This window comes from Mus pahari, chromosome X, assembly GCF_900095145.1.
Source record: "Mus pahari chromosome X, PAHARI_EIJ_v1.1, whole genome shotgun sequence".
In the NCBI taxonomy this organism is placed as follows: Eukaryota; Metazoa; Chordata; class Mammalia; order Rodentia; family Muridae; genus Mus; species Mus pahari.
The window spans coordinates 107,046,198-107,057,914 of NC_034613.1; the positions used below are offsets into that span (position 1 = coordinate 107,046,198).

The window sequence follows — 11,717 nt, forward strand, 5'->3', positions numbered from 1 at the left end:
TTGAGAGTTCATCCTGGAAGATTTTACCTTTGATGTGTATGTAGTGCCCCACCTTGTCCTTTTTGCTAACTTTTGGTTGGAAGTCAATTTTAATTGATATTAGAATGAATACTCTATTTTGTTTCTTTGGACCGCTTGCTTGAAAAATTGTTTTCCTGCCTTTTACCCTGAGGTGGGTTTCCTGTAAGCATGTAAAAGTTGTGTCCTGCTTATGTAGCCATTCTGTTAGTCTATGTCTTTTTATTTGGGAATTGAGTCCATTGATATTAAGTGATATTTAGAAATTTAATTGTTGCTTCCTGTTATTTTTGTTGTTAGAGTTGGGATTCTGTTCTTGCAGCTGTCTTCTATTAGGTTTGTTGAAGGATTACTTGCTTTGTCTAGGGCATAATTTCCATCTTTGTGCTGGTGTTTTCCCTTTATTTTGAAGGGCTGGATTCATGGAAAGATATTGTGTGAATTTGGTTTTGTAATGGAATACTTTTATTTCTCCATCTATGGTAATTGAGAGTTTTGTTGGTTATAATTGCATGGGCTGGCATTTATGTTGTCTTTGTGTCTATATAACATCTGTCCCAGATCTTCTGGCTTTCATTTTCTCTGTTGAGAAGTCTGGTGTAATCGTAATAGGTCTGCCTTTACATGTTACTTGACCTTTTTTCCCTTACTGCTTTTAATATTCTATCTTTATTTAGTACATTTGTTGTTCTGATTATGTATCAGGAGGAATTTCTTTTCTGGTCCAGTCTATTTGGACTTCTGTAGGCTTCTTGTATGTTCATGGGCATCTATTTCTTTAAGTTAGAGAAGTTCTTTTGTATAATTTTGTTGAAGATTTTTATTGGCCCTTTATGTTGAAAATCTTTATTCTCATCTATACCTATTATCCTTCATTTCGGTCTCAAGTATCCTGGATTCCTGGATGTTGTGGTTTAGGATCTTTTTGCATTTTTCATTTTCTTTAATTATTGTGTCCATGTCTCTATTGAATCTTCTGCACCTGAGATTCTCTTTTCCATCTCTAGTATTCTGTTACTGATGCTCACATCTATGGTTCCTGATTTCTTTCTTAGGGTTTCTATCTCCAGAGTTGTCTCCCTTTGGGTTTTTTTCATTGTTTCTACTTCCGTTCTTTAGATCTTGGATGTTTTTTTTCAATTCCATCACCTGTTTGGTTGTGTTTTCCTGTAATTCTTTAAGGGATTTTTGTGTTTCCTCTTTAAGGACTTCTACCTGTTTAACAGTGTTTTCCTGTAATTCCTTTAGGGATTTTTGTGCTTTCTCTTTAAGGGCTTCTACCTGTTTAGCAGTGTTCTCCTGTATTTCTTTAAGTGAATTATTAATGCCCTTCTTAAAATCTTCTACCAGCATCATGAGATATGACTTTCAATCCAAGTCTTGCTTTTTTGGTATGTTGGGGTATCCAGGATGCGCTGTGGTGGGCATACTGGGCTTTGAAGATGCCCAGTCGTCTTGGTTTCTTAGTAAGATTCTTTTGTTCGCCTTTCACCATCTGGTAATATCTGGTTTCATATGATCTACCTGTCTCTAGCTGGAGCTTGTTCCTCCTGTGATTCGTTAGCCACTCTCGGCACTCCTGGTAGACCAACTCTTGAGTACCAGTGGTCTGAGCACACTCTGCAGGCAAGCACTCCTCTTGCAGGGAAGGTGCACAGAAGTCAGGAGCTCAGATCCACCTAATGAGTCCTGGAGTCAGAGCCCTCCCTGGATGCTGCTTCTTGTCTGGTAGTGAAGGTGCCTAGGGATCTGGGTCTCAGCTTTGTCTCCTGGCTAAAAATGAAGGCCTGGAGGGACCCTGTATAAGAAGCTCTGTTGCTTCAGTTGTCCTCATGCTCTCCTGTGTATACTGGTCTCAGTGATCCCAAGATTCTGGGTGTGCTATGGCCTACCTTTGTCCTTTGACCCTTTTGCTTCTAGCATAAGACCCTCTGCATTTTTTGGAACAGATGTTGCATTCCACTCACGAGTAATCTCAAGATCTTGGGTGTGCTAGTGTGCCTGCAGCGTGGAGAGTCCTCTGGGGACCTTGGACCCTCCACTGAGACAGAGCCTAAGATGGAGCGATGGTGGTAATGACCAGAATGAACCCCAGCCACTGGTCTGACAGGTGCCCTTTGTCCCTGTTCTTGCTAGCACAAGGCCCTCTTTTTTTTTTTTTTACTAATGTTGTCTTCCACTCAGCAGTGATTTCAAGATCCTGGGTGTGCTATGGTGCCTGCAGCGTGGAGAGACCTCTGGGGACATTGGGACCCTCTTCATAACTGAATTCATTATTTAGTACAAAAGCATGCACAGACAAGATGCTAACAGATGCATACATACATACATACATACGTACATTCATACATACCTATAAGATAGTGATTACATATCCTAACAAAGAGATGTTGGTTATGAATACAATTCAAATGATATGTCATAGCTACACAGTATACAGTTATAATAACTAAATGTTTAAAATAATATATTTACTATTTTCGTACAATCAAGTCATTTTTTATTGTAAGGGAACAAAATTTTAAAATATTTCTGAACCAGTTTGTTTATGTATAAACTTTATTCTAATTACTAAACCACAGCATTAAATAACAAGGTAAGAACTGAGAGAGCAGGTAATAATTAAAAGGACCTGCTGCTCTTATAGAGAGTCAATGTTCAGTTTCCAGTATACCAGTTCCCAGTTGTCAAGTGGTTCACAAATGGCTATAACCAGTTCCAGAGGATTGAATAACCATCTTCTGGACCCCATAGGGCATCTAAGCACACACGTGTGCACACACACACACACACACACACACACACACAAACACACACACATACACACAAACACACATACACACACACACACACAAACACACACACATACACACAAACACACATACACACACACACACACACACACACACACACATACACAAACACACTTATACATTTACTATTTTGTTAAAAATCACCTATCTCTTCAGATCTAAAAGTTAAAGCTAAGTTAGTTTTCATATGGTGTGAATTTGAAAGCAAATATTTTAAATTTTGCAAATAAATCTTTCATTGAATTATTGAAACAACTTCTACCCAAGAATTCTGCTAAAGGTGTATATCATTCTTTTCCTATATGTTTACATAGTACTATAATTTCTTATGCTATTATATATAAGTCATATTATCAAGGTTTAAAATATTTCTGATCAAATTTGAAAATGTATAAGAGAATGTATATCTATCTATCTATCCATCTCTCTCTCTGATATATATATATATAATATATATATATATATATATATATATATATATATATATATATAATTTTGATCGTTTATACATTTTATTACAGTAACATTGCTTTAAAAGGCATTGGTACTAGTACATAAATTAGTATTGTTAGGATTATCTAAATTTTACATATTCTGAGTAATATTTAGAAAGAAAGCCCATTATATACTCTAAATTGCCATATAAATGAGCTATTATTTGACATATTTTTGTTGCTACAATATGACTCTAGCCTTTTCTCAGCTCTCTGGTCCTTACAGGCACCTTTAAATGCATTTGGAGAAGAGACACAGAACAAAATGTAGAATAATATGGACAGAATATATAAGATAGATGTGAAGATAAGATTAATTTGAATTCAAAGTAAACTTTGGGACCCTTAAGGATTTGTGATTGATTACTGATGAAAAGAACCATTGTGTAAAACATGCTATCATGAAATGACTAGGGGAGAGTGAACAGAGTTGTTCATTGTTTCAAACAATATGCAGACATAGAATCACTAATTCTTAATTCTGGAAAACATAGTCTTTTATAATTTTTTTCTTACCCAGGTGATTAAGAGTTTGATGTGGATTAACATTTGAGGAGACAAGAGTATGTCTTTATTCTTCACAGAGAGGCTCTGTTAAGGAATAAGTTTACAGTATTTTGGGCACTTTGGAATTTTAATTCAATTTCTTTGACAAAAAAGTGTGTAGGAAAACAAATAAAAGACATTGGAAGAACATTTTAAAATATATGAAATAGTCATGCTTTACCAGGAACAAATATTTTTTTTTTCATAATTGTCCTCAAAAAATAAATCCTATTACCCAAGCCTTCTTTTTTACCTGATATTTTTATTTTTAAATAATGGCAATTGTCATGGTTAAAAAAGAGAGGCCCCTTGGTCTTGCAGACTTTATATGAGCCAACACAGGGGAATGCCAGAGCCAAGAAGTGGGAGTGTGTGGGTAAGGGAGCAGGGGCGGGGGGAGGGTATAGGGAACTTTCGGGATAGCATTTGAAATGTAAATTAAGAAAATATCTAATAAAAAATTCTAAGATGAAGTAATTATGATAGCTTTCTCCTTCTTAAAAATGGAGTCTTACAAGGAATGTAGAAGGGGGTGGGTTTCTCAGGCTAGATGACATTCAAACCTGCTAGTTTAGAATAATCAGCCTAAAGTATTTACTTCCATTCTTGATGTTGATTTTAGACAACACATTCTAAATACTGTGTAATTCTACATTTCAACTAATTGGAAAATTCCCATTTTCTTTTCAGCTTTGCCATTAACATTGAGGTCAGTCACCAGTTCCATGAAATTTTCATCTCTAATTATTGTAGAGTCCTGTGAGCTAAGTCTGTGCTTTCAGAGATTTGCCATCAAGAAGAAACCTACAAACTGGACAAGACAAAAAGGTAGGCTAAAACATTGCAAGCTTTTATGGAATCTAATATTGTATCAGTTTGCTCAAAGCTAATTTCAGAAATGAAGAATGTTTGACATGATTAGAAAACTGCACATAGAGGATCTGGCCATAATGTTTGAATGAGTATCTGTGTTCCATAAGCAGATGTTTCGATATTCAAATTGAAAGTACAACTTTTTCTTTGAAAATAATGAAATTATCACCATATGGAGATGTAATATTTGATAAAGGAAGGGAAGTACTTGGTGTATCCTTTTCATAAAATTTGAAGAAAAATGCATTGACTTAGCATTTATAATATTAAACAAGATCAGCCAATCTCAAACTCCACAAATACATGATTTCTCTCATATTAGGTCTTAGGCTATAATGTATACATGCATATAGGTAAACAAATATAAGTGTAGCTATAACATAACATGTAGGAAGGAAAACAAAATGGGTAATATTAGGTCATAAGGAAAGATGACATGTTGACAATGATAATTGTTTTTACTTTGATCTTTGTCATATATTTTATAGTGGGGTTTGGGGGATGGGTAAAATCACAAAAATGTAGTTGACAACAAGATTGTAAAATATAAACCAAAGTTTCACAAATTCAGTGTCTCTTCTAAATGTATAGAAATGCAATGAAATGGACAGACTTTAATCTAGCTGTGTGACACTTTTATTTACAAAGAACTCACAACGAAGTATTTTATGAAAATAGATGAGGAATATTAGCAAAGTTTTATTAGTTAAAATTAAATTATAATTTATAAAATATATAGATTTTCAAATAATTGCTGAGGATATTTATAAGCTGCTACTGTTTTACAAATATGATCTGTAACATACTAGAATGAAACCAATAGATTATCTATCATTATTCACTGAACTTTAATAAATGAAAACTCTATATAACAGAAGAAATAGTTTCCAAGTGTCATTGAGCATATAAAATCCCTTTCCCTATAGAAACATAATAGATGAAATGCTCCCCAAATTTTATATCAAGGAAATGGAGAGAATGCTTATGCCTTCTGTTATATGATCCACATTCTAAAGAGTATAATGTGACAAAAATAAATATTCAGTACTTATAAATTTATTAAAATAATCACAATTGTAAGAATTGCTCTGGTGTTGTGTCCAACTGCATTGATATTCACTTCAGATTGTTCTCATTTAATAGTCTTAAAATTTCTGATCCCAAGAGAGGAGTTAGGAGAAGGACTGAAGGATCTGAGTGGTTAGTAACCCCAAAGGAAGAACAATAGTATCAACCAACCATACCCCCAAGGCTCCCAGGGACTACCACAAACCACAGAGTACATATGGAGGGACCCATGGCTCCAGCTGCATATGTAGCAGAGGAATACTTTACTTGGCATCAATGAGAAGGGAACCCCTTTGTTCTGTGGAGGCTCAATGACCCATTGTAGGGGAATGCTAGGACTCTGAGGAGGAATGGGGTGGGTAGGTGGGGAAGCACCCTCATAGAAGCAGGGGGTCAGGGGAGGGGATGGTGGTTTAACTGGGAAGGGGGATAGCATTTGAAATGTAAATAAATAAAATAACCAATAAAACAAAGCAAAGCAAAACAAAACAACAAAAAATGTGTGGCATACCATTTGATTTGTTTATTTAATGATTTATTTTTAATTATTTGTATATGTGTATGACTTTGTNTATATATATATATATATATATATATATATATATATATATATATATATATATATATATGTAAGTAGGAGAGCATTGCCTATGGCCCCAGGAAAGGGTATCAGATTCCCTGGAACTGGAATTAGAGACAGATATGAGCTACGAAGTTCCAACCTCCTAAAATTCTTAATATATAAAAGCATAAAACCAGAATAGTACAGGAATAGAAAACATATGGATACAGTATAAGAATCTGTTGCATGGATTTAGAAAGGACAATGGGGATACTGAACAGTTTCCATGGATAAACATTCCAGGTCAAGGGTGAGATTGTACATTTGGTATCTGTGTTGGTGATATTTAGAGTTGTAAGACTAAATTAAACCACCTAGTGGAAGATTGTAGAAAAAATATGGTCTCTGAGTTTGACAAAGCAGTCAGTAATACCTTGTTGTGTCTATAATTCTAGTAAATGAAGTGGTCCTCTCAAAGAAAATGACATCAGAACAGTCTCTTGATTAATTTTAATAGAACAGACTGGTTAAGTAATCAGAATATATGTATTACCTTATAGTTTAATATGGATAAGTCTCATCAATCATAGAGAATATATTGATACAATTAAAAATCTGTTATATAAGAATCAGTGTTATAATCAAGCAATGAAATGAGGTTAACCTGGATCTGCAGATTATACTGTATTTTATAAAATTTCCATATTAAGCATATTAAAAGTATTATTTGCTTTTACTGAGTGTGATGGTGGAAATGGAAGTTGTCCACAAGTGAGCTTCAGGGATCTCTACAGGGTGATAGAAATGTAGTGAAGCTGAGTTGTACAGAACTCTAAGTTTACTAAAACAAACAAAATATTTAATCATATACAGGAAATTTGTGAATTTTTAAGTTATTGCTTAATAAAAGAAAAGAAAAATAAAAATTCTGGAAATTGTAATATGTTCTTAGAGAATTGTGTTTTTTTTTTCAAATAATAGGTACTCAACAGTGCTGTTTGGGATACTTGTAAAAAATAATGATTCTGAATTAGAAAAATAAAGTATATTTTTAGAAAATAAAAATAAATCAGAATTTCCTTTGGAAATCTGTGGAATCTGTTTCCTTATAATCCTTATAATCTAAGCATTTCATGTGCTGTAAGGATAAGTATAGATTAATAGATGGATTTGAACATTTTGTCAAATAAAAATGTATTCCTATTAGAATGTAATTTTCAATATCTTGTCTCTATAAATTAATTTAGAAAGGTACAGCATCTTTAAAGAGTTCATTTTTTCCATACAGTAATATGCAAGGAGGAAGCTACAGGAAATATTTGTGCTTTTGCAATTGACATTTTTCTGCAAGACTTTTGAATTGCATCTGCTCAAAAACCAACAATGAATTCAAAAAGAAATTCTGCTTCACACCAAAACAAGTCTGTTCAAAAAGAAAATCATTATAAAAGTCCAAATGATGGGGATCGTATGTCCAGAAATGACAAGGAAGTCACTCAACACATAGAGAAAGAAAATTTTTCAGGAAATCCTGAAGAAACTGCAGAATCATTAAGCAGTAATATTTTTAAGGCTGGGGGAATTTCAACACTTACTCAGATTTTTCATGTATTACTAGAAAAAGACAATTATTTGACTCAATTTGGTGAAGGTACATTGGCAAATTTCTATTCACATGTCATGGAAAATACTGGTGTTAACTTAGAATCATCTTTTGTCAAAGACCAAGGTCTTTATGTGACAGTGTTTGGCAACCCAGAAGCTGTTACAAATGCTGAGAATGAAATTTTTAAATGGTGTCAAGAACAGTATTTACCTTTAACTCTCATTTCCAAACAAGAACACTACTTTTTTCTAGACCGGACTGGAGATAAATCACAAGATTTGGAGCAAGAAGATGAAATAAATACTCAGATAACACATCCACATAATCAGAACAACAGTATAAATAGTATTGATGTGAATCAGATAAAGATGAAGCCTTTAGATGGAAGCCTATCTACATCTGCCAGAAGTTTCAAGGGTGATATCCAGATATCAGAAATGGAGAAAACATTCAATCCCCTGACTGTGAAGCCATACCTGCAAGCAAGTGACATTTTTCAAGAAGCAGAGGAACATGTCCCTTTTCATCTCTCTATTGCCAAGGAGACAGATGTAGATATTAATGAAAGACAACTGCACGTGGATCAGATAGGTTGTCTTAAAAATGATATGATTGAGAAGACCAGTACTATAACTGAGGGTATGATGATGAAGTTTCAAGACAGTGGGAACAGAAGTTTCAAAAGACATTTTCTGGAAGAGATCCTAGAAACAAGTGATGATTCATCAGGACAATCATTATCAGAGAGCATATCAGATTCTATGACACAACACAGTGATCCTGACAGTTCTGGGGAGGCATTTAATGAAGCTGATGACAATGATGATGATTACATTGCTTCTTCAATCTTCGCTCCTTCTTGGTTGCACAGGTACATTATTGGTAAGAAAGGTGAGAAAATAGCTGAGATAACAGAGTGTGTGCCAAAAGTTCAAATACATTTCACAGGTAAAGATAAAATAACACTGAAAGGATCAATAGATGATGTAAATTATGCTCAAGAAAAATTTGACATCATTATCAAGGACCTAATGAGTAAAATGGAATATACTGAAATTAACAGTGACAGTAAATTTCACAAATACCTGACAGGGAATAATGGGGAGATTCTAAATAGAATTACAGAGAAGAACCAAGTCTCTATCACATTGTTTCCTAAAAATGAAACAAACTACACAATCCGAATTGAGGGAGAATCTCTGGGTGTCCACCAAGCCAAAAAAGAACTACTTGATCTGGCAAATAACTTGGAAGAAGAGTATAGCCAGGACATAATCATCAAACACCAATTTCACCACATTCTTATTGGCCAAAAAGGTGAAAGGGTTCGAGAAATTTGTAAGAAATTCCCTGATGTTATTCTCAATTTTCCACACCCTTCAGAGAAAAGTGATATTGTTCAACTGATAGGGCCAAGATATGAATTAGAAAAGTGTGCACAGTACTTAGAGAATATGTTGAGAGATATTAAAGAAAATAACTATTCTATAAGTGTTTCTATAATAAAAAAGCTTCACAAAAGGATAATTGGAAAAGGAGCTTCAAACATTAAAAAAATCTCTGAAGCAACCAATACCAAAATTAGTTTTCCACCAGAAAGCTGCAATTCAGAAGAATTCATCATTACTGGATATCCAGAAAATTGTGAAATTGCACGCAACTGGATACTTTCAATTCAGCAAGAGATAGCTGATACTGCAGAGGAAGAAATTATCATTCCTGCTAATCTATACAAACATCTGACTAATCCTAAAGAATATTTGTTAAAGTCAATCATAGAAGAATGTGGGGAGATCCATCTGCATTTTCCAAAAAGCAAATCAAACCTGAATAAAGTCATTATCATGGGCTTGGTTGAAAGTGTTGAAAAGGCCAAAGCAAAACTTCTAAAACTTGCAGAAGAAGAGCAAGCCAAAAATTACTCTGAGACTCTTCATATCAAATCACAATATCATCAATTCCTACTGAACAAAAACGGAGGTAATATTTCCAAAATCTGTGATGAGACTGGGACTTGTGTCCTTTTCCCTAACCCTACAAATGAGGATCAAGAAACCATAACAATTACAGGAACTGAGGAGTCTGTTAAAGAGGTGCAAAAACTACTAGAGGATTTAGTTAAGGACTTAGAGAATGAGGTGGATGATTTCATACTAATAAACCGTAGATTTCACCATTATTTTGTCATGCGGAGGGGCCAGCTTTTAAAAGAAATGGCAGAAGACTATGGTGGAGTAGTTATTACATTCTCTTATGCAGGGAGACAGAATACAAAAGTCACAATAAGAGGGGCAAAACCTTGTGTTGAGGCAGCAAAGAAACACATTAAGGAGATTTTTGAGCCTTTGGGCACCCAAGTTACAACACGGTATGTCATACCCCACAATTTCCAACCTTTTATCTTGGGACCAATAAGTTCACGAATCCAACAAATTGCTAGGGATTATAAAGTTGAAATCAAGTTTGCAGATAAAGAGAAGCCAGTATTAAATATGGATCTAGGTACTCAGGAGAAAGGAAAAGAAAAGTGGAAAAGGACTGCTAAAGATATTGTTCCTAATTCCCCAAGGAAAAGTGACACCATACTTATCTCAGGCCAAGTGGAAAATTGCAAGGCAGCTACTGAAGCTCTAGCATCTATAATTCCTGTTACTGCTGAAGTTCATGTGCCCCTTCACCTACATCCTTACATCATTGGGCACAAGGGAAGTGGTTTACGCAAACTAGTAAAGGAATTTGAAGTTCATATGCAGGCACCACAACCTGGAAAAAATTCTGATGTCATATCTATTATGGGCCTTGCAGCAAATGTGGATCAAGCCAAGATGAAGTTACAAAAGCGAATCAAGTCTTTACAAATGGAAATAGAAGATAGAACACTAAGAAATTTTAAGTTAATGTTTAATCTAGATCCTAAATACCGAGCCAAGATTACTGGTCACAAGGGCTTGCTTATTACTCAAATTTGCACAGAACACGATGTTACTATCCGTTTTCCAAAGAAAGGAATCCATGAGATGCAAGACCAAATCATTATTACTGGTTATAAAGAGAACACTCTAGCTGCCCGAGATGCAATAATGAGAGTGTTGCATAAAATTGAAAAAACAGTTTCTAAGGAAATCACATTAAATCAGCAGGTTCGTAGCAATGTTATTGGATTCCGTGGAAAAACCATCAATAAAATCATGGACCAATACCAAGTAGATATACGTTTACCTCCAAAAGGGTCCTATAATCCTAATATCACAGTGACTGGTCTCCCTGATAATGTAGAAAAAGCAATTGAACATATTCTTAATCTTGAAAAGTATTATCTGGCAGATGCCATAAGCCATGGATCTCAGCAAGAACAAACTAAGAGTATGTCCCTTTGCAATGTAGCCATGACACCTTCCAAGAGTTTTGTGAGAAAGTATGTTCCCTCTTATGCTAAAACAACCACAAAGCTCCCAGATGTAGATAATTGTGAACACTTTCCAAGATTAAAACAGCGAATATCTTCTAAGGCTCATCCTTCAAAATTGTGACGATGATAATCAAAAATAAAATGTAGCAAACTTCTTACCTTAAAATGTCAATTTTTATTTTTTTCAAAAAAATCCCAAGTATGAATATTGAAAATATGTATCTTCTACATCCTCTTTTACCCCTCTATGTTCTACCCATACTTGTCTATTCTTTATCAAATTCATCTCACACACACACACACACACACACACACACACACAAACAAA

At 34.5% G+C, this 11,717-nt stretch overlaps 1 pseudogene; it reads left to right on the plus strand.

Annotated features, from left to right (window-relative positions):
* Window positions 1–7,757: 7,757 nt before the first annotated feature.
* Window positions 7,758–11,510, plus strand: LOC110313289 (annotated as a pseudogene).
* Window positions 11,511–11,717: the final 207 nt, after the last annotated feature.